Below are 15,642 nucleotides of genomic sequence, written 5' to 3'. Positions count from 1 at the left end.
TGCGCCTTATAGTGCGGAAAATACAGTATTGTTCAACTCACCATGATGTCATTCCAACACTAAACAAATATTTGTAACCAGTGTGTTTAAAAATATTTGAGTTAATCATAAAAATTACTTTCTAGGAATGTATTTAGAGTCTCAACTTGAACCCATTTGAGTTGATCCTGCTGTTTAGGCATTTTGAAGCACATTTAGCTGGAAAAGCAGAAATATAGACGCCACGCTTCACTTCCAAATCTCGTCAGTAACATCCAAAAGCCACGCTGTGAAAGGAATTGGTCTTTGAAATCCAGATGTGAAAGTTCAGCATGACAGAAACTTGGTGATGCAGTATTAGGTGACCTGTCGGAAATTATTCATCACCTCATTTGATGATTTATTAATGTTCCAGGGAGGCGAGGCAATAGAAGAGATGGGACTGTCCTTCAATGCAGTATGTTCCAGTTTTTATTATTTATACAGAAGACCAATGAGGGTGTGAAGAGTTCTACTTTTTCAGTCCAAAAACATTAAATCTTTAATCATGAGCAGGTTTGTTTTGTACAAATACCAGTCACAATCATGTTGATTTTCAAAATTAATGGTCTTGATTAGAATAAAATTAATGAAGAGAATAAAATGCAGAGTAAAATCAAATCAAACATACACACGGAGGGATTTATTTGTAATATGACTAAAAGCTAAATTACGAAACATACTAAAGTTATTGTCTGTGAAACGTCTGAAAACAACCCACATTGTGCCACATTTGCAATTATTGCCTTGGGATACAAATTTGTTCGGTTTGTACTTGTTCTGGTTACTTGATGTCTCTTGCGCATTTCAATAATGCCCTTTATATATCTGGCACCTAAGTTTATGTTTGCTTAAAAAAATAAATAAATGAATTAGAAAGAACAATGAATAACTTACTAGGTTGAAGCAATGTCCCACTTCGGCATCTTTTTCCTATCTGTTTTTAAGCGGCAATAGCACACTTTCACTGTAAAATCCAGTGAAAGTGATTTCACTAGATCACTAGTGATCTAGTGAAATCACTTAGAAGAGAGTCTCTGTTTCCCTTCAAAGGGAGATGGTTCTTTCAAATTGGTCTCACAAAATAGAGTCTGTGCTCTGTTTTTATTTGCTTATTATTCTAGATCAGGTTCTTTCCATGTTTGGACACCTTCAGTCCTTGTAGATATCCATTGTATTGCTTCTATTTCAGCTTCGCATCACTTCTCTCTACATAGCATTCTTTAACGTTGGCCTTTAATAACCCTCAGATGATGCTTTCATTCTGAACTATGTAGAAGTTGAAAGTCTTTGGTGAAACTCTGGATGATTTGAGCTTTTCGTCATTTTGGAAATGTACTCTTACATGTAGAGGACGTTGCGTGGGCTGAAGCACGCATGGGTGCATGGCTGATTAAGCTTTCTGAGTGCACAGGGATGCGCTGTCGGGGCTCCTCCATCTATTAGGATTTGAGGAGTTAAATGAGGCATACACCCCCACTGCTTTGCTCACCTCGCATTAAAACAACACTGGACACCCAGAGACCTTGTTAGAATATGTACAGCTGCACTTTTTATTGTTCAGCAGAAATTAACTTCATACCACTTCACTTTTGATCTGAAAGGGAAAGGAAACCACAGTGGAGACCAGCAATGACTCGTGAGTCATTGATTCATCAGGTGAATCTCTCATCATCTCAGCTAAGGGGTTGGTAAGAGCTTGACTACTGTCATATCAAAGCAGGGAGACGGTAAGTATTTTTCACACACAGATTATGAGAGCTATTTGATATAGAAAGAGTGATTGTTGCTTAATTCTCTTTATTGATGCTTGTGACGTTCAGAAAGCAGCATTAAAAGTACTGGATTTCTCTCTTTTTTGGACATCTCATCTGGAGAATGAAATGTCCAGAGTTAGGGTAACCCTTTTTTCCCAGGGGAAAAAAGACTACTGTCATTTTCAAAAATTCTGACTTGTTTTTCAGAATTCAGATTTTTTTTTTATCTCGGGCAAAGTCTGAATTCTAAAATTAAAGTCAGAATTTTGAGATTAAGGTCAAAATTCTCAGAAAAAAATTCTAAATTCCTCTAAGGGTTAGGGCTGAACAATAAATCAATAACAATATACATCGCAAAAGGCACCTTATCAATATCAATAGGTAATAAGTCTGATAGAATTTTCAATAGTTCCACTGAAGTCTGACCAAGAACCTCACAGGATTCTGGGAGAAATTGGCATAGGAAAGGTTTTAGCCACTCAACCTCTCACGGTCAGTCAAGCAAAGTTGATGGCATCAATTAACTCACTTACTCTTTGGTTGTCTAGCAACACCCTGTTCAGTAAGTTGTGCAGCAGCAGTTTAAAGTTTTTCCATCATGCCTCATAACTCCTGGTCACATCACTAGTTTGGTAGTATTTCAGATATCGACTGATTTGAAATGCTTATATCGTGATATGTTTTTCAGCCAAAACACATCCATCCATCCATCCATCCATCCATCCATCCATCCATCCATCCATCCATCCATCCATCCATCCATCCATCCATCCATCCATCCATCCATCCATCCATCCATCCTCTTTCTCTTATCCGGGGTCGGGTCGTGGGGGCAGCAGCTTCAGAAGGGAGGCCCAGACTTCCCTCTCCCCGGCCACTTCTTCCAGCTCCTCCAGGGGAATCCCAAGGCGTTCCCAGGCCAGCCGAGAGACGTAATCCCTCCAGCATGTCCTGGGTCTTCCCCGAGGCCTCCTCCCGGTGGGACATGAACAGAACACCTCATCAGCGAGGCGTCCAGGAGGCATCCTGACCAGATGCCCGAGCCACCTCAACTGGCTCCTCTCGACGTGGAGGAGCAGCGGCTCTACTCTGAGTCCCTCCCGGATGACCGAGCTTCTCACCCCATCTCTAAGGGAGAGCCCAGCCACCCTGCGGAGGAAACCCATTTCGGCCGCTTGTACCCGTGATCTCGTTCTTTCGGTCATGACCCAAAGCTCATGACCATAGATGAGGGTGGGAACGTAGATCAACCGGTAAATCGAGAGCTTTGCTTTTTGGCTCAGCTCTCTCTTCACCACGACGGACCGGTACAGCGCCCGCTTCACGGCAGACGCTGCCCCAATCCGCCTGTCGATCTCCCGCTCCCTTCTTCCCTCATTCGTGAACAAGATCCCCAGATACTTAAACTCCTCCACTTGAGGCAAGACGACCCCCCTGACCCGGAGAAGGCACTCTACCCTTTTCCGGCTCAAGACCATGACCTCGGATTTGGAGGCACTGAGCCTCATCCCGGCTCCGCTCCAGTGAGAGCTGCAGATCACGACCTGATTTGAAATGCTTATATGCTGATATGTTTTTCAGCCAAAACACATCATTATTGCAATATCAATATGCTCATCAAGAATTTTGCAAATGCAAATGGCTGACTGGAACGACTGTTGACTGTCAGCAGGCTGACTGTTGGCTTCTGTTTAAAAATTTCTACAAACTTATTACACCATGAGATACTCATGCTGACTTAACTTCTATGAATTTACCAAGTCTAGATTTGAACAGTCCTGAAGCAAATCAAGGGTAGCATAAGTGACTGGGTGTCATTTTGGCAGAGGCAGAAGGTGAATGCTGTACTGAGAAGCAGTAGAGCATTCACCTTCCGTATGAAGGATTTGAGGAGTTAAATCCTTCTAGGACCATAGTCTACAGGTCCTTCTCAAAAAATTAGCATATTGTAATAAAGTTAATTATTTTCCATAATGTAATGATAAAAATTAAACTGTCATATATTTTAGATTCATTGCACACCAACTGAAATATTTCATGTCTTTTATTGTTTTAATACTGATGATTTTGGCAAACAGCTCATGAAAACCCAAAATTCCGATCTCAAAAAATTACCATATCATGAAAAGGTTCTCTGAACAAGCAGTTAACCTCATCATCTGAATCAACAAAGTAACTTTAAACACCTGCAAAAGATTCCTGAGGCTTTTAAAAACTCCCAGCCTGGTTCATTACTCAAAACCGCAATCAGGGTCAGACTGCTGACCTGACTGCTGTCCAGAAGGCCATCATGGACACCCTCAAGCAAGAAGTTGAGACACAGAAATTTCTGAACCAATAGGCTGTTTGCAGAGTGCTGAATCAAGGCACCTCAGTGGGAAGGAAAAAGTGTGGCAGAAAACGCTGCACAACGAGAAGAGGTGACGGACCCTGAGGAAGATCGTGGAGAAGGACCGATTCTAGATATTGGGGGAAGCAGTGGACTGAGTCTGGAGTAGAAACATCCAGAGCCACCGTGCACAGGCGTGTGCAGGAAATGGGCTACAGGTGCCGCATTCCCCAGGTCAAAGGTCAAGACACTTTTGAACCAGAAACAGCGGCAAAAGCGCCTGACCTGGGCTACAGAGAAGCAGCACTGGACTGTTGCTCTGTGGTCCAAAGTACTTTTTTTGAATGAAAGCTAATTTTGCATGTCATTCGGAAATCAAAGTGCCAGAGTCTGGAGGAAGACTGGGGAGAAGGAAATGCCAAAAGGCCAGAAGTCCAGTGTCCAGTACCCACAGTCAGTGATGGTCTGGGGAGCTGCTGGTGTTGGTCCACTGTGTTTTATCAAGGGCAGGTCAATGCAGCAGCTATCAGGAGGTATTGGAGCACTTCATGCTTCCATCTGCTGAAAAGCTTTATGGAGATGAAGATTTCATTTTTCAACACAACCTAGCACCTGCTCACAGGTCGGGCGCCGATTTATGTTTTCGCATCCACCTGAATAATGTGTAGTTGCGCCACTGCTGGTGACAATCTCCAGGATAATTGGGAGAGAATGTTCATAGAACAAAATATAAATACAATATGATTAATTTCTGTCAATAACAAAATTAATCATATTGTATTTTCAAAGATTGTTTTTAGCAGTAAAAATTTAATGTTTCCCCTCCCAGACCAAAAAAACACACCTCCGTTTTTGCCCTGAAACCCCCTGGTTCTGCATTAAATGTTTCGTTCCTGCTTGGAAAGTGACGCTGTATGCAGCTGCAGTCAGTAGTAAGGAACAACTGTGGCTGTTACTATGCTGCTAAGAAAAGTTATAAAATCAGGTTTTCAAAAACAAAATAGAGAGAGAGAGAGAGAGAGAAAAAGGCAAGAGTGTTAATTTATAACCCAGTTTTTCTCCGAGAGGTGGGTAGACTGTGTGAGATTATCAACCATTTAGCATAATTAGCTTAGCTACAAACTACTGTTTGCCACCTTTTCACTAGCATTTAATGAATTAAGGAAAGAAATTACCAACATATTCATATATTTAACTTGCTCCATGTGCCTTTTACCACTTAACAACAGGTGAGTCAGTCAGCAGCAGCTCTAACCCACGTCCCTCCTGACCCATCCTCTCCTGAGTGAAATTAAAACTGCAGTACGTTACTTTTTATAAAAATAAAAAAAATGCACAATTTTTGAAACTGTCATTATGTTGTGACAGTATGGCATGAGATCTGTGAAAAATCTATTTCCTCTGCTTCCTCCCATGGTTCTCTAGAAACAACCAGTCAGTGGCAGAGTTTTAGTGCTGTCAATCACATTTTCATGTGGTGCTGCTTATCCTTCCTCCCCTTGATTTGTGCCATGCTGCAGCTAGCATAGAACAGAGCTGTGCAGATTCAAACTGTGAATGCTCAGTTTAGTTAGCATAGCTACCAATGATGGCAGATAAACGGTTTCCTGTAATGATAAGTTGTTTCTCCACCATTAGCACATTATGCAGTGAGTGAATGAGGATAATTGACAGCGCTAAGAGCGTCTTACTGGTTCTGATTGGTTGTTCTGGTCAGAACGGTGCATTACTTTAACCAGTAATAGTAATTCAGGAAGGAGATGGAGGAGATTGATTGTTTTCACAGATTATCTGTCTGACATGGTGACAGCTTTAACAAATATGGAGAAAATATATTTTTTATTAAAGTTATATACTGCAGCTTGAATAAAATGCAACTACATAGCATGTTTGAGAAGTCTGGATTGCTTTATGTCTATGTTGCATGTTGCTTTTGACTGTTGCTCATGAGGAGATATATTTCAGTATCTAAAACTAATAGAAACAATTTAAGCAACATACTTGCATACTGGATGTGGACTGTTGGATGTAAAATTCATGAGCAGTAAATATTGAGCTAACTATCAGAATTGAACCAAAGAAAGCAAGGCGGTTGCAAGCCTTTAAAATTATGATGCTTTTTGTGGGTCAAATAGACTCAGAAAATTGTAACAGCAGCCGCGCAGGGGGGCCCAATCTAATTTTTTGTCAGCGGGCCCAAGATTTCAGGCGGCGCCCCTGTACACACATACACACACTCATATCCATAGGAAATTAAGAGCAGCCAATTAAGACAAAGGCTATATTTTCAGTCAGTGAAGAAACTGGAAGATCCATACATGGGTAAAGCATACAGACTCCATTTAGAAAGATTCTTGGACCAAACAACACTGCTCCGTCAGACAACCTTGTCTAAGATATTGTTGCAAAACAAAGATAAAGAGATGTAATCCAAAATGAAACAAAAGGAATAGTTTCATTCTCAGTTTTGCAGCTCTTAAAATCGTCTTCCTGATGAAGGAGTTCAGAAGGTGCAGGTTGAAGTGATTTAAATCCTAAGACTGAGCCCAGATTTTCAGACAGATATCCTTTGAAATACATTGTTTTTTTAATTAATCGGATAGGCCTTTTCAGTATGTGATCTGCACATTGATGTACAGAGAAATATTGTGAAATTCACTTTACAACTTTTAAATAAAATCTGTGCACTGATCAAAGGAAATACCTGAGCTGTTCCTGTCACACATATCATCATGTTGTCTTTACCTGGCTTTGTTCTTCATTTGTGAGCTTTCTATTTCAACTTCTTAAGCTTTTCACATTGCTAGATTTACTTCTCCCTGACTGTCTCCCCCTCATTACCTGTGAATTGCTTGACTTTAATCCTCCCCCATTTCAGTCTATAATTCATTCTGTCAAACTACAGCTTTTTGTACAAAGTGCTTTCAAAACCACCATTGCAGATTCTTTCCAGCTTTTCAACTTCTGCAATCCAATTTGATGTCCTAATGATCAACCCCCCCATGTTTCCCCACTGAATTCTGAAGGGGAGCATACCACCCCTAAGAGCCTAATTTTCAGGTGCAGCCATGCTGTGATGCATTGTCATGTTTTGAATCACATGGATCTGGGTAACGGGCTCTGACTGAGTTTTTAAGCTAATTTTGTTTCTAACCATGAGTTCTAGTTCTGCTATAGTCCCTGTGCTTTCTGTTCATTTATTGCTGACCTTCCTCTAAGGGTTAACAAATTAGGGTTACAAAACCAAAAAGCTCCCCAGCTTCTCCATGGTGAGGTGCTGTGCTGGTGTAGGGGCAAAGCACAACCCATGTATTCAGGTCTTAGTCCTCATGCCGGTGGTCGCAGGTTTGATTCCCAGCCTGGTGACATTTGCCACCTCCTTCCTGTCAAACTACTTTCAAATAAAGGCCACTAGAGCCAACAAAACCTTTAAAGAAAAAGCTCCTGATGTTTTACATTGTTAGGTGTGAAAAAATCCTGACAGCTTTTTAAAATTTAAATAAACATGAACTGAAATAAATGTAGGATTTATAATTGTTTTTCCCACTAGTAATCATACATGTGGTTTTGGGTCTGTTTCCTCCAGTCCTGCGTCTCAGTCAGACAAAAAATTTCCTGCTGATCCAAGGATTAAAATGCACCGCCCTGCAGCAGTTTGCCTCTTTGCCAGCATTGTGAACATAGATTGTGTGTGTGGCTGAGTTGCTGCACTCCTCTCTATATAAAATTCTGTGCCCTGATAGATCAGCAATGACACATACAGTGAGACACACAGCCCTAAAAACCCACCCAAAGGCTTTGTCACAGTTGCCATGACAATGGGCGTAAAAAACAATTAGGAGGGGATTTAAAAGCTGATTGGCTGTGTATAGTTTAAGAGGGAACAGATAACTGCTGCTTTGGAGACAAAGGGATGATAAAACATGCATTGTAGATCTGACTCTGTGACAATGGCCGTCTGCCTGAAACTTTTTTCCTCAAATCTGAGATAAATTCAAACTTGCAAAAATTGTAAAGGATACAAATACACAGCAAATTCAAAAGTGTTAAATGTTTTAGTGTTAGTAGACTTTGTGCAAAAGCAGAGTTAATTTTACTCTAATAGAGTCACATTCTGTATATGTAAGTCTGGGGTGTATAGTATTAGTAGTTAAAATCCAGTGTTAAAACAAAGTGTTTCCATATCAAATCTAGAGGTGTTAAAATAGAATCAATAACTCTTTACTTCTTAACTCTGAACTCCACCAGCGGCTCTAACACTGAAGGAGTTAATTCACTGACTCCGCCCCCAGAATCACAGATTCCCACCAAAGCGAAGCAACAGAAGCCAAGTCATTTCAGGACTATTTACTTTCCACATGTCTGAGTTATTTACTGCACTTGGTAAGTCATTTTTTTCTGAGATGGTTTATAACTATTATTTTGAGTTGAGCTCAACCTGTATGATAGACGTCACGTTGGCCACACGGCTCGGTGTTAGCATATTTAGCTTAGCATGCCAAATGTTAGCAGAGTATAAGTGTTGGAAAATATCGAGCCGGTGAACATTTAATCAAATTATTGGCTAACTTGTATGTTTTTTCGTGATGTTGAACGTTTACATGCATATCGGTCAGATTTATCAACCTTTCTGATCGATTTTTTCCTTTGAAAAAATGTAAAAGGCTTTTTCATGTTGAGAGCATTATTCCCGCTGTTGTGTCTTATATACTTTTTGCAGCATGTTTTAATCATTTTATTGCCTTTTTGTATATTAGAACCAGTCTGGTTGAGGATGAATCTCCAGTCGTCAGCCTAACCTCTCCCTCCTGATCCCTCCATGGATTCTTCGAAGATTCAAGCTCCAAAAATGATTATAAGTGTTAATATCTCTAAAACTCTACATTTCTGTAGTGGAGGCTTGTTGTTATGTTGTAGTAAAATGTATTCCTTCGTTCCATTCCTCATTGTCATGATTTTTGTTTGCTATGATCCAGAGACCAACACTTTCTGTCCTACTCAGAGACTGAAGTCTGTCTGATGCAGTAGAGGAGAATGTTGGTGTCTCTGACCAAACGTCATGAACAGAACAACCTGAAGACAATCTGTTAGTGAGTGGACATCTCTCTGGTGGAGTCAGAGAGGAACTGACTCTTATCAACAGAAACAGAAACTGGATAAGAAATGATGGATCTGAATATCAGGTTGGTCTGTTATGTAATGTACATAGCTGGTAATCTACCTGTTAAAAGAAAATGTACTCTATCACAGGGGAGCTCAATACGTCGATCTCAGCGGGTGACAAACTGAACGCCACCAGGACGCTGAGTCAGCACTTCCTCCTCTGATAGGCTTATCAAAAATATTCACTAAGATCCTAAACGTTTGTAGCTTCATTAAAAAAGAATAATTATAAAAAGTCAACGAAACATGTTAAAATTAATAATCTCAGTAATTATTGTTTCAACAAGATGTTGCGCAATTCTGTGCGTTTCGGTTCCATTAACAAAAAAAAAACGACTCAAAGACCGACTGAGAGCAGAGCAGGAGTTTAAATCAGCTACTTAACCACCGCTGTGTTCATGAGGCTTATTAATAATCAGAAATAAACATCAAGCCTGGAAACCTGATATGTAACGGACTGAATGTTGTGTTTTTAATATAATCTTTGCTCGGCTGGTTGCCACGGCAACGGGTGTGCTTAAACGACAAAGAGACCGAGAGTAAAACGGTAGGAGATGTTTCCAGTAGATAGTCTGTTCGGGTTGTTTTACCTTTGTTTACCTTTGCTGTGGCTCATCACACCTGCTGTAGTTTCTGAACCTTCAATAAACCACAAACTTGGACTAATTACCTCGTTCATTCATGACTATACGTCACAACAAACATCAAATAGGACAAATATATTTCATTAAGTTTTAACAAATTCTACCGCGATAATTATGTGAAATTAAATTAATTATATCCCGACTTCAGAAGATTTGCCTTCACCTTTACTGGGCTCTTTGGTTCCTCCTGTCAGTCTGTAGATTCTCATATTGAGAAAAATCAAATTTCAGATCCACCATGACTGACTGACACCTGCTGGCGTCAGGTTTGCAACCAGCTTCTGACTGAGAAACCAGTAACCAGAAACCAGTAACCAGTAACCAGAGACCAGAAACCAGTAACCAGAGACCAGAAACCAGTAACCAGAGACCAGTAACCAGTAACCAGAGACCAGAAACCAGTAACCAGAGACCAGTAACCAGTAACCAGAGACCAGAGACCAGAAACCAGTAACCAGAAACCAGTAACCAGAGACCAGAAACCAGTAACCAGAGACCAGTAACCAGTAACCAGAGACCAGAGACCAGAAACCAGTAACCAGTAACCAGAGACCAGAAACCAGTAACCAGAGACCAGAAACCAGTAACCAGTAACCAGAGACCAGTAACCAGTAACCAGAGACCAGAAACCAGTAACCAGAGACCAGTAACCAGTAACCAGAGACCAGAAACCAGTAACCAGAGACCAGAAACCAGTAACCAGAGACCAGTAACCAGTAACCAGTAACCAGAGACCAGAGACCAGAAACCAGTAACCAGTAACCAGAGACCAGAAACCAGTAACCAGAGACCAGTAACCAGTAACCAGAGACCAGAAACCAGTAACCAGAGACCAGTAACCAGTAACCAGAGACCAGAAACCAGTAACCAGAGACCAGAAACCAGTAACCAGAGACCAGTAACCAGTAACCAGAGACCAGAGACCAGAAACCAGTAACCAGTAACCAGAGACCAGAGACCAGAAACCAGTAACCAGAGACCAGAAACCAGTAACCAGAGACCAGTAACCAGTAACCAGAGACCAGAAACCAGTAACCAGAGACCAGTAACCAGTAACCAGAGACCAGAAACCAGTAACCAGAGACCAGAAACCAGTAACCAGAGACCAGTAACCAGTAACCAGTAACCAGAGACCAGAGACCAGAAACCAGTAACCAGAAACCAGTAACCAGTAACCAGATACCAGAAACCAGTAACCAGAGACCAGAAACCAGTAAGCTGCTCCCAGTGTCAGAATCTCACTGAGGAAGAAACTGCATTAGGTTTTCTGTCACTTTATTATTTCTGCTATAACTGATGTATATTCACATATAAAATAAGTCAATAGAGTTTAATTTGCTATTTTTATGTCTTTGTGTCATGAGGTAGATCTCAGGCGGCTGGTGAGAGAAAAAGTAGATCTTGGTCTCAAAAAGTTTGGGCACCCCTGCTCTATCATATTACATGAACTGCATGCATTGATACAGGCTTCACTTTTTCCACCTTGTACTTTGAACAATTTCATGCATATTATATTGAAGAAAAATATATGCCTAGGTGGGCCCCATGTGGGGGAAAGGAGGGCTAATATATGGGTCCCATATGGGTTTGTCCGCGGGTTCCACAGTGTCCCCACATGGGTTTGCCCATCTAGGGCCACGGCCTACGTGGGCCCTACATGGGGCCTAAATGGACAAACCCATGTGGGCCACCACCATGTAGGGCCCATGTGGGCTGTGACCCTAGATGGGCAAACCCATGGGGCCTCCGTGGAACCCGTGGACAAACCCATATGGGACCCATCTGGTCTGCCCTCCTTCTCCCCACATGGGGCCCACCTAGGCATGCTGGCAGGGAAGCATGCTGCATTTTGTATTGCACAACTGATATGTTAGTCCTTTTAATAAGCAATATGTGCATGAAAGTGACATGTGAAACATGCACATTATTCCATGTTGTAATATGTGTGTAATTATGGTGCATATTTTGAAATAAATGCATTTGAGAAAATCATTGCCTCTTTATTAAATATTTATTTTCCAAAGAATTTTTAAAAGTTCAAAACAATAAAAAGTACCTATTTAATATTAATTACAAATAACTCTAAAGAAGTTAAAGAAGAACTCTGTGAGAGTTAATATTAAGATCTAACACTGTGTTAGTAAGTGTTAAATTATTAACTCCAGCAGATTTGATATCTGACACTTTATAAGAGTTAAGGTACTAATTCTCCAAAAAGAGTTAAATTAACACTTTCTGGTGTGAACCCATATAGACACTTTAAAAGTGTTGAAATCAAATCTGACAGTGTTAATCTGGGCCTGCTGGATTTGCTGTGTACCACCCTAAACTATCTTGGATATTTCAGGATGTTTAAAAAGTGTAACTTGAACCAGTTAGTTGTTTATATACACTCATCAGCTGCTTTCTTAGGTACAACGTGCTAGTACCGGGTTAGACCCCCTTTACCTTCAGAACTGCCTTAATCCTTTGTGCCATACATTCAATAAGGTACTGGAAACATTCCTCAGAGAGTCTGGTCCATGTTGACATGATAGCATCACGCAGTTGTGCAGATTTTGTCGGCTGCACATCCAGGATGTGAATATCCTGTTCCACCACATCCCAAAGGTTCTCTATTGGATTTAGATCTGGTGACTGTAGAGGCCATTCAAGTGAACACAAAAATGAGTTCACTGTACTGAACAGGACAGTCTGAGATGGTTCGCGCTTTATGACATGTTATCCTGCTGGAAGTAGCCATCAGAAAATGGATACAGTGTGGTCATAAAGGGATGGACATGGTCAGCAACAATACTCAGGTAGGCTGTGGCGTTGACACAATGCTCAATTGGTACTACTGGGCTCAAAGTGTGCCAGGAAATCATCCCCCCACCACTGCACCACCACTAGCCTGAACCATTGATACAAGACAGGATGATCCATGCTTTCATATTGTTGACGCCAAATTTTGACCCTACCATCCGAATAATGCAGCAGAATCAGGACTCATCAGACCAGGCAAGGTTTTTCCAATCTGCTATTGTCTAATTTTGGTGAGCCTGAATGAATCACAGCCTCAGATTCCTGTTCTTAGCTGACAGGAGTGGCTCCCGGTGTGATCTTCTGCTTCCCCCAGAGAACTTGCTAAGCCCGGTGGTCGGGGCACCGAGGCGGTCCACCATGTTTTTGTATTAAAAGATGTTAAGTAGACAGGAAATGTAAAAATATTACTTGGTATGTTACGGAAAAACATACCCAGTAATATTTTTAAAAATGTTACGGAAAAACAGTGCCAGTGAAATGCTATTTCAACCCACAATTAGTCTTAAAAACAACTAATTTAAAAATACAATTAAAATGAATATCAAATATTTGCACTTCTATTTAATCCAAATTAAGTCAGTGACTCCTTAAGGCCCCTCAGGGCTTCAGGGGCCCGTAAATGCTAATATTTTGACACAGATACATAAATGTAACATTTGTTTTTTTTTTTTTAGATTAATACTGATTTAATGGTTTCAGCATACATAAAAGATTTTAAATTGTCTAACATTTTTAAGTCAGATTTTAAGGAGTTGGCAAGTTTACTTTGTAAAAGTTCAAAGAACAATATTCATAGTTAAACTGTTTTGTTACTACAGGTTCAATCTGATGCTGTGAGTTTAATCTTTGAGTTTGGGCTCTGTTTGTTCACAAATAAAAATGAATAAACTGCAATTATAACTTATTGATTTAAGATTGGACAATTAAACACCTCCCCCTCCCCCAGATCAAATCTAACACAGAAGCTGTTAGAGGTGCTCGTGTTTTTAGCAACAAAAAAGGCCTCTAAGTCAAATTATTTTCCAGCCCTCATACAGCCTTGTACCGGCCCTGCATGATGAGTTAAATCCACTGCACTGCAGAGACGCACAACAAACGGGAGATTAAATTCAATGCTACTAATGTGGCTTTAGTACAAGGGGACACAGAAACTATTTTGGTTGGTCATGTTTATGGGAAGAGTTTCTCAAATCTCTCCAGCCACTTCTTCCAGCTCCTCCGTGGAACCCCAAGGCGTTCCCAGGCCAGCCAAGAGACATAGTCCCTCCAGCGTGTCCTGGGTCTTCCCTTCCCTGGGGCCTCCTCCCGTTGGGACGTGATCAGAACACCTCACCAGGGAGGCGTCCAGGAGGCATCCTGACCAGATGCCCGAGCCTCAACTGGCTACTCTTGACGTGGAGGAGCAGCGGCTCTACTCTGAGTCCCTCCCGGATGACCGAGCTTCTCACCCTATCTCTAAGGGAGAGCCCAGCCACCCTGCGGAGGAAACCCATTGCGGCCGCTTGTATCCGTGATCTCGTTCTTTTGGTCATGACCCAAAGCTCCTGACCATAGATGAGGGTGGGAACGTAGATCGACCGGTAAATCGAGAGCTTCGCTTTTTGACTCAGTTCTCTCTTCACCACGATGTACTGATGCAGCACCTGCTTCACAGTAGACGCTGCCCCAATCCGCCTGTCGATCTCCCGCTCCCTTCTTCCCTCATTCGTGAACAAGATCCCCAGATACTTAAACTCCTCCACTTGAGGCAGGACGACCCCCCTGACCTGGAGAAGGCACTCTACCCTTTTCCGGCTCAAGACCATGGCCTCAGATTTGGAGGCACTGAGCCTCATACCGGCCGCTTCACACTCGGCTGCGAACCGCTCCAGTGAAAGCTGCAGATCACGATCTGATGAAGCCAACAGGACCACATCATCCGCAAAAAGCAGAGATGCGATCCCCCTGGGGACACGGTTGAATGTTCGCCCAACCAGTCTACATGTGTTAATCAATCATATTAACATAAATGACTTTTGCCGTTTCCAATATCGTTACCAAACTGTAAACAAGACATTAGTCCCGTTTAGCGTCACTATCCATCCATCCATTTTCTTTACACCCTTGTCCCTCAGTGGGGTCAGGAGGGTTGCTGGTGCCTCTCCAGCTAATGTTCCGGGCGAGAGATGGGGTCACCCTGGACAGGTCGCCAGTCTGTTGCAGGGCAACACAGAGACACACAGGACAAACAACCATGCACACACACCCTCACACCTAGGAATAATTTGGAGAGGCCAATTAACCTGACAGTCATGTTTTTAGACTGTGGGAGGAAACCGGAGTACCCGGAGAAAACCCATGCATGCACAGGGAGAACATGCAAAGTCCATGCAGAAAGACCGGGGCCGGGAATCAAACCCAGAGCCTTCTTGCTGCCAGGCAACAGCTCTACTAACTGCGCCACTGTGCAGCCCTTTAGCGTCGCTATTACTACAAATTCTGTTTGACTACAAATTTGGTCTCCCGTGGGATATTTTGTCCCTATAGCAAATCTACATTTTTAATAGCTCAATATTTCTTTAGAAGACTACATGGACTATGTCCTAAAAATAGCACATGAATAACGCTGGATGCTGACCGAAGCTGCGCTAGGCAACAAGCAGAACAACACCTCTTTCTGGAAATAACTAGATTTTTCTCATTTTAATTTTTTTATTTACCGTAAACTTCTGAGAAATAAAACACAAAAAATGTAACTTCTACAGGTATGACAGATTTATAAGAAACGTAACATCGATGTGCGCATGCGCATTATCACGAGGTATGACAGATAGTCAGAAAACCTGTTGAACGCGCTACTGTTCAGACAGGCATTTGCATAATCTTAATTTGAATTTTTTTTTCTTTAAAATACATTTTTATTTTTGTGAGGTGACATGTGCCCTCA

The sequence above is a fragment of the Poecilia reticulata genome, chromosome 14 (assembly GCF_904066995.2).
Source record: "Poecilia reticulata chromosome 14, P_reticulata-male-v2, whole genome shotgun sequence".
Lineage (NCBI taxonomy): Eukaryota > Metazoa > Chordata > Actinopteri > Cyprinodontiformes > Poeciliidae > Poecilia > Poecilia reticulata.
The sequence above is the reverse complement of the archived record's forward strand: the minus strand, read 5'-3'. Positions refer to the sequence as shown.